Raw genomic sequence first — 12,962 nt, 5'->3', positions numbered from 1 at the left:
TGTCTGTGTGTCTTGCTTCCAAGGGTGTGGTGTTGTATCAAATGTCAGGTGACTGAAAGCAGCAAAGGTGTGTGGTGGCCTATTTTCCTTACTCTATGGAGTACAAGAAGAAAGTCACTCCACCTGCAAGAAGAGGACTTACCTTAGATAGTATTTGTGACACCAACTGAACAATCGCTCAGCAGAAAAGTACGCTAGACAGGGGGGTGTTGTTAGTCAACTTCCCTTGTGGCCCGGATGTTATATAACACCTGCTATAGTGCCACTTTGGAAGCCATATCACAATCTTAGTAGCCCTCTCCAGGGCCAGGATGCTTGCTAAAGGTCCTTCACATGCTCTCTAGAGAGCCGAAATATCAGTTTAAGTGACCTCTACAGTTGTGACAATCCTTTATATGTGCCCTGGTGGAGCAATGACTCATTCTCCACCAGGGCACAGAACATGTGGGTAGAGGAACAATATCTATTAAAGAGACAAACTTTATGTTTCAGATCTTTTTAATGATTCAGTTGTACCAAAACGAACAGATGTTATTTGTACACAGATCTGAGAATCTGACACAGTCTTGCAACCAAGCTGCAGCCCAATGTCCGATGGTGCTCATTCTCTGCTCCTCAGAGCCAGGTTCATGTTTATCTGTAACTTCAACTGAAAGATCCCAGTCAGCCTCTGTCTGCTGCTGCTCTGCATGATGCGGAGAATGTTGAAGGTGATGGCAAGCCGTTGAGAGTCTTGGTAGCTGAAGCGGAGCTGGAACAAGAACCCAAACCGCATCAGGCTCATTTCAATGTGCTGTGGTTCATTCATAGAGACTGTTCCTCTGTTTCCGTCCATAGTAGACCGACGTTCTCCAACTGCCAGTACAATGGTGACAGGTATCAGCTGTTGCAGGTAGTAATCTGTCCTTGGTGTTGGATGGACGCCTTTACTTATAGTGCATCCACCTGGCGCAGGAGCCGCCTCTTTGGAACCCCTCCTACATCCACCTCGCGCAGGAGCCGCCTCTTTGGAACCACCTCCTACATCCACCTCGCGCAGGAGCCGCCTCTTTGGAACCACCTCCTACATCCATCTCGCGCAAGATCCGCCTATTTAAAAAACACTTCCTACATCCACCTCGCGCAAGAGCCGCCTCTTTGCAAACACCTCCTACATCCATCTCGTGCAAGATCTGCCTCTTTGAAAACACCTCCTACATCCATCTCGCGCAAGATCTGCCTCTTTGAAAACACCTCCTACATCCATCTCGCGCAAGATCTGCCTCTTTGAAAACAACTCCTACATCCATCTCGCGCAAGATCCGCCTCTTTGAAAACACCTCCTACACCCACCTGGCGCAGATCAGCCTCTTTGCAACCATCTCCTACATCCACCTCGCGCAGCTCCGCCTCTTTGTAACCTCCTTGTACAACCACCTCGCGCAGCTCCGCCTCTTTGCAAACACCTCATGCATCCAACTCGTTGCAACCCGCCTCTTTGCTATAAATACAGGTATGTGAAATTTGATGCTTAAAGAGCCATCACGTCTGATGGTGATCTTCAACCTGCTCATCTATCAACAATATACTAACGATCTCTGGTTTACAAACAGTGACCAAGTGTATCTTCAGGTGCTTTTACAACTTGTCTTTTTCTTAAGCAGTAAAAAGACATATTTTTTGGGAGGGGGGATTTCTTTAACTCCTGCGCACCACAATCTCAAAGGCACATTCAAAATTATACATGTTAGAGTATTAGTCACAAGAAATATTCTTTTTTGGTGGTACTTGGTGTATAGGGTTTTTAATGGTTGGATGATCAGAGAATTATTTATTTTTTCTGTGACTCCTCATTAAACCTGGAACAGTACAACAGTCTCTCTTCAGGAAATAAATTCAACTTGCTGCCCCTGAATTTTGCTGACTAGAATAGATTATATTTTTTTCCAGAGTATTTTCAACATAGCTTTTTACTGAAAACGTGGCTGCTGAACAGAGAGTGTAAACCTTCCCTTTCGCTTCTGATGCTATTCTTTATTATACTTTCTCTTGTACTCATCCTCACTGACTTTGCTTTGTCAAGATTTGCCTCTTTCACGTCATGTCTGTGTGTCTTGCTTCCAAGGGTGTGGTGTTGTATCAAATGTCAGGTGACTGAAAGCAGCAAAGGTGTGTGGTGGCCTATTTTCCTTACTCTGTGGAGTACAAGACGAAAGTCACTCCACCTGCAAGAAAAGGACTTACCTTAGATAGAATTTGCGACACCAACTGAACAATCGCTCAGCAGAAAAGTACATTAGACAGAACTCTGATCTGACAACAGAGAAGTTGTTGTAGACAGCAATGGTGAAGCTGAAAGCTTTACCAGATTTTGTGGTGAGGTATGTTTGTTATATTTTCCAACTTTAAGGAAAAAAAGAAAGCATTTTTTAAAATTAAATATGTCATACGGGTTAGGATTATTTGAATGTAAGAGCAAGAAAATTTAGAAAATATAAAGCCTATTTTTTCCACAGCCAGAAGAAGGATGATGAGGGATGCAGAGCAACATTGGCTGTAAACGAAAATGTCGGCTGTGTCTGATGAATTTTTGCTACAAAAGCTGGTGAGTAATTACAGTACACAAGTTGGTAAAAATCTAAACCATGTTTTTTTTTTTTTTGCTAAAGTATCTATATGAATACTTATTATTACCATATCCCTAGAAATACTTTGCAAAACAACATCTTGCATCAAGAATGGATTAAGCCTACTGTGTGTACAGCAAATATTGATTTGGACTAAGTAATGAGCATAACATTGTGGCATCGTTTAACATTAAAATAGCTAGAGAGGGCACACATACATTTATTTTTGACAAACAATAAAATTGTTGCGCTATTTTAATCACAATAGCTAGCATTTCTTTTCCCTTAAACATAACTATCTTTTTGCTGATGAAGATTCTCAGTCATCCAGGTCATAGTCATTCTGTAAAAGTTTAAAAAAATAATCCAATGGACTTGGTTTCCAAGATTTAAAGACGTTTCGCTTCCCCTCCAGGACGCCTCTACTCGTCGGTTTATATTTGCATGTTTCCAAGCAATATAAGGCCTTGTCTATATAAAGACTCAACTCACTGCATTTGAATAGAGAAAGCTTCCTGGAGAGGTAGCGTAATGTCTTACAATCTTGGAAACCAAGTCCAATGGATTGTTTTTTAAAACTTTGACGGAATATCTATCTTATTCATTCTTTAAAAAAGGTGCTTTGTAGAATCTGTATCCAGAGACTTGCCCTATTCCGACAGGTAGGCCCACTGCGCAGCACTAAACACAGCACTAAAAAAATAATCTGAAAACCCCTGCGTCCTGACTCATGGTGCTTGCATCAAGTATAATAATGCTGGTATTCAATAATCGACAACAAAATCACCCGTTTTTTCTTCCTCCTAGCAGGAGCTTTCAGGGCTGCGCCTTTTCTATGATGGTTATTTTGTTTCCAAACTATTTGTGCATTGTAAGTGTGAATTGGAAGTTGTGGAGAGAGTTACATTCTAAGTTTTGAATGTGTAGAATTAAAAAAAGAAATTAGCAAGTACACATTTGTTTTGACACATGTTCAAATTTTAAGTACAAGTACACAAATTCTGTTCTAAAAGTTGCACATCAAAAACCTCTTACATTCTCAGTTTTGCTTCAAATGGTTCAGAACTATTGTTGCAAAACTACTTGTGCATTGTTACTTTGGTGTTTTGTAGATTTTTTTTTTTATCTGAAACAATTACAAATAAAGTTACACCTCTTGAAATTCTTGTGTACTAGTACACAAATTGTGTTCTGTGAGTTGCGCATCAAAAATGTCTAATTTTAATTAATTCTAATTAATTGATCTAAAACAAATGGTGCAAAACAAATTCAAACACTTGTGTTAAAATCTTCAACAACAAAAAAAAATTTTTTTTCCTTAACACAAATCAAATCAATTAGTTGTTTTTTTTCAGTCCAAAACTTTATTGAAAAGTTGCAAATTACAAAACATTGACAAACAATATCACAAGATATAGAACAGTATCTCCAAAATAAGTGTTCAATGATGGAGTACAATTAGAATTAAGATATAACATAATTTAACTTAAATAAATAACGGAAGAGATTTAAACAACAACAAACAAACAAACAAAAGGGCAAGATATATTACATTTCTCCAGATAGTTCCTGAATTATGTTAACAGTGTGTATACATTTTTTATTGTTGATTCTATGGATACAATTGAAGTAATTTTTAAAATCATTTTCAAACATAGGGAAGAAAGGTCGACCTTTGGAAAATTTGGTTTTGTGTATGTGAAATTTTGCAATTAGAATAATCAAGTTAACCAAGAGGTGCATTTTCCTATCATTATTAAGCAAAATCTCTTATATTCAACCACAAAATATACTTAGTTAAGCAAATGTAGTTAAGCAATGTAGCACCATTGATTCCATCAGCTCATTTGTCTATGTGAATAGAATAACTTTCGGTTAGGCAATATTTCTTACTTTTTTATTCAGTTGTCTTTTTGGGGGGTTGGGGTTTCTTTTTGGATATCCTTGTATTTGCTTAAATATTGCATATGTTAAATCACCTTTCAATCATTACTTTAGCTGCTCTGAGCATGCGCAAATGTCACACATTATATACATTTAAGTTTGTTTTGATTGTTCAGAAGTATTTGATTTTCTCTGTACTTAACTGTGCACTCCAACAGTACTATGGATTCATTTGCAATCTTCTGTGATCTGCAGTTCTTCATTGAAAAGGTAACATTTACCAAAGATGTGGATTTTTTCCCCAGAAAAAAAATAAATACATTTTCTATTTAAAGGTAAAAACAAAAAAGTAAATTTAACTTTAATGAACTAGCCAGAAATAGTGTATTTGTTATGTATGTATTCAGTCTGTAAGTTTAATAATTTTTTAATTTCATGTTTAAATAACAATTATGATTTTTTTTTCTTTTTTTTTTTGTCCCTTGGAAAGCAACGGTTTCCATTGCAAGTCCAATCTAGAATATATTACACATATAAGGTGATTATGTTCTTTTTTTAATATAATTTTTTTATTTTGGTACACTTGGCCATTTCTCAATATGTGTACTGGTGCGTCCAATTTTCGACTTCAAAGGATCCAGTCCAGCCTTAAATTCGAACCAACCAGTGATAGCATACGTGGGCTGGTTCCTTGGAAGGCAACATGGCAGTTCCGGTTGGTTCAGACTTACGGAGAAGTAGCGCCCCCTGCTGACTAATCATCGTAACATGCAAAATTGAATTTGTGACTCACAGGAGCAGACTCGTACAGTTTTATTCATTTATTTGTATTTGTGTTAAGAAAAAAAAATGTATATGTATATCTTTTTGAAGATTTTAATAGTGTTTAAAGTTGTTTTTCACCATTTGTTTTAGGTCAACTGTAAGAACTGAATGGAAGACATTTTTCATGTGCAACTCACAGAATACAATTTATGTACTTGTACTCAAGAATTTGAAAAGGTGTAACTTTTTTTTGTAATTTTGTCAGATTAAAAAAAATCCACAATTACAAAACACCAAAGTTACAATGCACTAATAATTTTGCAACAATAGTTCTGAACCACCTGAAGCAAAACTGAGAAATTAAGAAGTTTTTGATGTGCGACTTGTAGAACAGAATTTGTGTACAGTACTTGTACTTAAAATTTTGACAGGTGTAAAAAAATGTTGTACTTGTGATTTTTTTTTTATTCTAAACATTCAAAACTTAGAATGTAAGTCCCTCTACAACTTCAAATTCACACTTACAACGCACAAATAGTTTTGAAACAAAATAACCTTCATACTTTTCTCTGGTTTGACTGCAATATGTAACCAAAGTTCTATATCAAATAGGCTTTGGTCCTTAAAACAACCACTTGTGTTTTCAATGTGGTCTGGTTGATTGTGTATGTCTGGATCAAAACACATAGCATCTGCTCACACAGAACAAGTTCAGAATCAGGGTTAGGCATATTTAATTTGGTGTTCAGAGCCGCCCTGCACAACAAAGTAACACAGAGGAGAGATCATTTCTGGTCAGGGCATAGGATGAAATAAGTAACCTACTGTTGTGGCTAATTCAATTCAGTGTATTTATATAGCAGGATTTAGATCCTGTTTTTACCTCTTTCAGGTCTAACCATTGGACCTTAACTTGTGTTTTTTCTGCACCCCATTTTTCCTTATGTTTGTGGATGTTCCTTACAAGCCTCTGTCTCCTGTCAAACTTCCAAGCCTCTTTGGATCCTCTTGGTTCTTTTTTTCCCAGGCGGTCTCCTGGAAAGATCTACCTTGAAACCTGCTCATCCTTTCACTGTAAACACCACACAGCTGTTCCGGCTGGTCCTCCTCCATGTGCTCCACCATCCTAACCAAACCTGACCTCCGGATTAGACGCTAACTCCTCTGCCATAACACTCTGGGACCCCAGCGCTTCACCTCATCTTCATTGTTTTTCAATAAAACCTTTAAATCTTAACTACCTCCTGTGAGTGTTCCGCATGCAGGTTAGAGCAAGCTCTAAAAACATAACAAAAAAAAAGCAATCACATAACAAAACTTCGGAAAACTTTTTTTCCAGAGGATATATTAATTTAAAGTTTATTTATATAGCACCAATTAACATATATATTTTTCAGATTAAGTTTTAAAAACTGCATTCTTTTCAAATTTCTCTTTATCGACAGTGGTGGAGCCAGAATATTTAAAGGCAGGGACCGATGTGCACCAAAAACAACAAAGCAGTTTAGGGTCACTCTACACTAATCATACTATAACAACAGCACTATATAAAGGCAGACTAGGTTTTAATAAAGCATTCGCTAATATCCCTACTCACATATTTATACACATACCGGTATGTTGTCTAAGTTGTTTATGGTTCTGCATAGTATACAAATGAAATGGGTTGAGCAGTGGTTTTTCTAATTTTATAGACTACTTGATGGTTGCCACTAGGGGCCGCCATGGCTGTCATCATTAAGTCGAGTCCAATATCAAATCCTTCCAACACTAACTGTGCTGTGCAAAGATACCGCACCCATCTCGGTTGTATTTATACATATTGTAACATGGTGTGGATGTCCCTGCACAGTGGAGTGCGTTGCCTCATGGGCTGTGTGGAAACTAATTGGAATGGATGTGTGTCTGTTTTGGCCTAGGCTATTTTTATTGTGTGTGTGCATGACAGCCTCATGTGCATGTAGAAGTCTGTGTGGAAATCCGTGTTGAATGCTGATCTTGTGTTCTAGATACCTAACAGAGGAAAAAACATGTTTTTTGCCAAGAGTTCTGATGCAGAAACTGTTCTCTTCACCTCTGCTCTCCATGCAGCTACCGTTGTTCGGTGTGTGTGAGTGTTTCCTGTCTAAACATTCTGTCCTCTATCTTCTCGGCATCCTACCAAGTATAGAAAAGGGCTTCTTACTGAAACACAGTGTTTACATGGTGTCTAAATGACCACAAATAATATATCTTCCACATTCCCCCCTGTGGTTAATTGAAAATGAAATAATAATGTAGCATTACAATGTGATATGGATTATACATGAGATAAACTAACAAAGTGCACTTACATGTGTGGAGTTTAAACGTGAAAAGTGGCCTATTATTGATAATGACACAAATTAATATGGGTGCATTTTGGAAGATATAAACCTTTAAATGAAACAGTCAATTAACCATTGATGTGTATGTGATTACTGAAAACCAAAGTGAGTATGACTAAACACATGTTGTGAGATCGTTTTTCAAATGGCCAAAATTTTAGACAGATTTTATTTGTCATTTTGTTTACACAATTGTAAAGCAAAAATAAATTTCATTTGGAAACAACTCACTGGACAATTTCATCTTTTAAAGGTGCAGCCTTGAAAAATCGTAAAAATGGCTGTAAATTTACCGTTGTAAAAATTTATATATATTATATATATTTATATATATATATATATATATATATATATATATAAATAATGATTAAATATAATAATACAATACAATAACCCATTCTACAAAACATTCAGCGGTCCAATGGCAGTGGGGAAGAAACTGCTGTGGAATCTGCTGGACCTGCATTGAATGCTTCGAAGCTTCTGCTCAGAGGGCAGCAGGGAGAAAAGAGAACATGGTGGAGGTGTTTGTGGTCATTTATGACGTTATGGGCTCGGGCCACGCAGTGCTGGGATGAAATGTCTTTTATGGAGGGAAGAGGAGCCCCGATAATCTTCTCTATTCAATTCTATTCAATTTTTGGTCTCTATTGTGTATCTTTCAGCACCACAAAAGCTTAGATGGTGGGAAAAAGGTGGTAGGAAAAAGACCTGCTGCTGTGTGGAAAAGGATACCCTCATATTTAAACATGCACAAGTTCAAAGTAATAAACTATATGATTATTTTGAATGTGCTTGATAATTATTCAATAAAAGAAAAAGAAAGTACTTTATCATTGTTTTTTTTTTATATAAAAAAAGTCACAATAGAATAAAAAAAAAAATGAACACAGCCTTTATCTTATTTTTATTTTACGGGTGCAGCAATAATTAGTGTTGACCTTTGACGAAAAATAGATTAATAAAATGATTCCCATTCTGTTTTTTTCAATCCTTTAAGGTTTCTATATTTGAAAGAATTATGTCCATGGTCACTGTAATTGCATTTGATAAAAATAGGTTTAGATGTAGAACAACTGTTACTCTCAGTAGCTGGTTTTGCTACTGTAATTGGAACCCATACATCTAGGTCAAAAGAAAAAGACTGGTCTTATATAATCTGCATGGTTTGTTTTGTTCTGCATAATTGTTTTCCATCCTTATGCAATTATGATAAATTACCACCAAGAGCGAGGCTTGTTTCATAATGGATTTGAGATGGAAAAACTAACTCATAGATATAAGGCTATAAGTATTTGTGAATAATGTAACTACTTTACATGATAAAACAATTACTACTTATTACCCCTCTTTATTGCCAACTTCATCAAAGCAATAGAATTTGGGATGATCACCTGATTCAACCTGGTGGAAATGAATGAGACTTGTTTTATGGAAAACCATATTTTATGTATAATGTCCCTAAGCTGTATCTTGCACAAGATTTCTTGCATTTAGAAGAGTATGACAAAGTTTTAGTGTTCTGCAAGAGGATGTCTGTCTGTGGAAGTTAGATGTTTCCTGTGATGCTGACCTGCATGAGCTTTGTTTGTTGGTGATGGAGGAAAACATGGAACTTGCTAATAATGCTCCAGAGGCTATAAGGCTTTACAGAGACCTAAGGCCTTTGATAAGGGAACACCTTGAGGACAGAGACCCAGTAACAGAATGGTTTTAAACACTGTTAACTTACTAAGGCACTGTCCATGGTCCTGCTAATCAGAACACCATCCTCAGCAATGGGATCTTGTAAAAAGTTTACACCATTCAGTAAAAAGTATTTTTCTTATTATTTCTTATTTATTTTATTTTTATTTAGTTATGTTTCTTTGTTTTTGGTTAGTTATGATCAATCTGGGTGAATAAAGTTTATAAATGGCTGTCAATGGTAAAACCAGCATGCATCTGGGTGGGCGTATGGTTTTTACCGAACACAAGAGAAGCATGGAGGAAATGTTTGACCTTTTCTGTTTGCTTAGCTAAGGAGAAATAAACCAAGAAAACTAAAGGTGTTTACCTGTAAAATTACTGTTCATTGTAATACCATAATAAGTTCCTTGAGGAGTCCATTATTTTTCTTTTTTTTTTGAGAATGCTGAATAAAGTGGCTCTTTAAGAAAATTCTGTTTTGAAATCTGCATAGTTGCTGTAATTACACAGCAGTTCCAGTGAGAATTACAGGTGTGTGCCACAGGTTGCCTTGTAAACTCAGACATGTCTGGAACATGACCTTAACCCTGTAATGCCAAATGTATCGTATTTGATACATATGGTTTCTGAAATGTTTTGCGTCTGACACCCTTTGCATAATTTAATGGTAAAAACTTTGCTCAAAATCCTATTGTACACAATCAGATATACCTGATAACAGAGGACAGAAGACTAAGCAAAAAATAATTTTGACCTATCGCATAGTAATAAATTATTAATATAAAAAATGTATTTCTGTTTTTTCTTTTTACATATTTTGTTAAAAGGCCAAATAAGGACTTCAAACAAAAAAAAAGTAATTTTCTGTTGTGTTTTATTCGGGCTTTAAAGGGTTGATGGATTTAGCCAGGAACAAGCCAGACCCTGTACAGTATCTGAGGAAAAGGCCAAGCTCCTTCTCATCTCTTTCTCTTATGAATCTCTAGAGTTGGTTGCAAGTGATTGTTTCTGTGCCTGTTATGCATACAGGGAACTGAATACATTTGGAAATATTTCTTGCTCTGGGTTTCAGATCATCCAAACTGTCGTCCATCACAACTCACTGATTCTCCAACGGATCTAAGAATTGGCTCCTGAGCTATTTGTTCCTACTAATTTTGGTAGATTTTCTTTGGTTGGGAGCAACGTGCAGTTAGGACTGCTGAGAATGCTGAGAATTCCTCTTTATCAGCCATTTTGAAGTGGTCAAGAGCGTCACTTAACACATCCTTCTCAGTGGGACTGATGAAATTAAAGAAGGCCTTAATTAGATTGTTTCCTGAAGTGCTGAGTGACAGAGCCTCTGTTAGAAATGGAGGAGCAAGTTCAATAGTTGTTGTTCCACATCTTTTTTGTATAAAACAAATTCCAGAAATCAGTGAGAATATTTTTAATGATCCCACTTCCCACTCCAGCCTCAACCGCGCCATGCTCAAGCACAAAATGAAATATTAGCTTCTAAATTGTTCTCATTAGCAAATCTTCAACCATATCTATTATCCAGTGTACTTGCCAAATCACACTAATATGCTTTTAAGCAATATTTCCTAGATGTTCAAAGAACTCCCATACTGCTTTATCTGTCCAAACTCCATCATCGGAGAAAGTAAAAAAAAAAAAGAAAATTATAATAGTAAGTGTCGTATTCGTGCTTGATAAAGACCAGACGTTGTATAATGCTCAGATACTTTTATTGAAGCATCTTTTAGAGGTCTGTTTACACAGCTTGTTCACAGGTGTGTCACATCTCCTTCTATTGTTCCATTCTCTACATTTATCCATTCACGTTAACTCATGCTTGCCACCTAGTGGACATAAACATAATTCATTCAATCATGACAGTAAGTATTAAATTTTATACATCTAAAAATTTTTACACTATTAACACTTTAAGTGTCCGTTCTGACATTTATCAGCTTGACTGAAAATGTATTAATGTTATCTGAAAAACATTTTTTCATAGCTAAAAAATATAAATGATGAACAGTAACATTAAGAATATGAAGATCTGAAATTAATTTATAGACATCAATAATGTTTATTCTAGATGTGGAGAATGCTATTTTGTTTGTGTCATTTAGAAAAGAAAAAATGTTTTTTACAGCTATCAGGAATATATATTCAGTAAAAACTAGTACATATCCTAATATCTAGCCATAATTTGTTACCATGAAAATATTACGGGATTATTTCTTGAATGGTAGCAGATCAGTGTATCAATTTAGGTGAAATCTTCTGGCAGCAGGCGAGGATGAAAAATAAAAACGTTGTTCCGATATATAGAACCTTTGGATCACCTCATGCATCATGCATCCCTCCTCATGTTGATTCAGCTTTGTCAACTGACATGCAGTCTTTGTTTTTTAAACCTAATGGGTCTAACAGACCTAGTGAATGATATGTATATATTTTTTATGCACAAAACTATGACAAAATATTTAACTAAATCAGGAACTAAAACAGCGTGATTTGCTGTAAGGAGAGCGGGGACAGAGGACACTCCGAGTTTACTGAAGAAAACCTGCTACCAACCAGGTAGCTCCGAGGAGAATGTTACTACGGTGACTAAAACAGAGGTTGAATAAACTCTCTTTGTGGAACGAAAAAGTCAGAGTTTCCCTGTTTTCAGGTTTAGACAACTTAGAGTTTCCGTTACCTGCTTAAACCTGCTTCATGAAACAGACCCCAGGTCTGCTCTTTCTCCCCTGCTTCAGCCGAAGAGGAATACCACCAGTCTTTGGCAAAAATGCAGCCACCGTATCAACAAATATGAACTGAGTTCCTCCTAACCAAGGAGCCTTACAATATCTTGATCCACCTAAAACAAACAAATACAGTCATGATATGTCATTATTAGCCAACTGGTTAAATATTTTTCAGGAAAATATTTTATCTAATACATATGAATATATGAAAGACAGACAGGCAGGTTTTGCCTTTGCGTACTGATTTGGAACATGTAAGTGAGCCTGCCCTTGTCCTCTGCCATTTTTGTTAGGTTTATCTCAGGAACACTTCTTTCTCTTAAAGCTAAAAGAAACTGGCCCATTGTGATCTGGGAACATACAATGAAAAACACAAAACTTGTTTATTGCTGTTAAATGTTGCACTTTAAATTCTCACTAAATTCAAAACAATAAAGACATCAACAGCTCTAAATTCTGTTTTTAGCAACAGAGGTAATTTCTCAAAGATGCTGTGTGAAGACCCAAACAGTTTGATTTTTGTTTGTATACTTAATTTAAAATCAAACAGACTTGTCCAGCTCTCTCCATTGGCTGCATTTTAATTGAAAGTAAATTAATGTGGCTCCAACAAAAATGTTCCAGATGGGCACTGGCCCCAGTTGACCATGTTGAACCGCCCATGTTGCAGTCTTTACCAGTGTTATATAGTAATGAATAAAAATACTTCACTAATGTACTTAAGTATAGTTTGGAGTACTTCATACTTTCCTCGAGCATACATTTTTTTTGAGAAATTTCACTTTTACTCCGATACATTTTAAATGTTTGGTTTAGTTACAAAAAAAGTGAGTGAGTGAGTGTGTGTGTGTGTGTGTGTGTGTGTGTGTGTGTGTGTGTGTGTGTGTGTGGGTGTGGGTGGGTGTGTG

At 36.3% G+C, this 12,962-nt stretch overlaps 1 long non-coding RNA gene across 1 annotated transcript; it reads left to right on the top strand.

Annotated features, from left to right (window-relative positions):
* The first annotated feature begins 2,214 nt into the window (after positions 1-2,214).
* On the top strand, positions 2,215-7,496 carry LOC107092277. Its single transcript, XR_001481569.1, has 3 exons — positions 2,215-2,355; positions 2,496-2,584; positions 6,283-7,496. It is a non-coding gene; the product is annotated as an uncharacterized LOC107092277 (long non-coding RNA).
* The last annotated feature ends 5,466 nt before the right edge of the window (positions 7,497-12,962 follow it).

The sequence above is a fragment of the Cyprinodon variegatus genome, unplaced genomic scaffold (genome assembly GCF_000732505.1).
Source record: "Cyprinodon variegatus isolate N-32 unplaced genomic scaffold, C_variegatus-1.0 Scaffold373, whole genome shotgun sequence".
Lineage (NCBI taxonomy): Eukaryota > Metazoa > Chordata > Actinopteri > Cyprinodontiformes > Cyprinodontidae > Cyprinodon > Cyprinodon variegatus.
The sequence above is the reverse complement of the archived record's forward strand: the minus strand, read 5'-3'. Positions and strand labels throughout refer to the sequence as shown.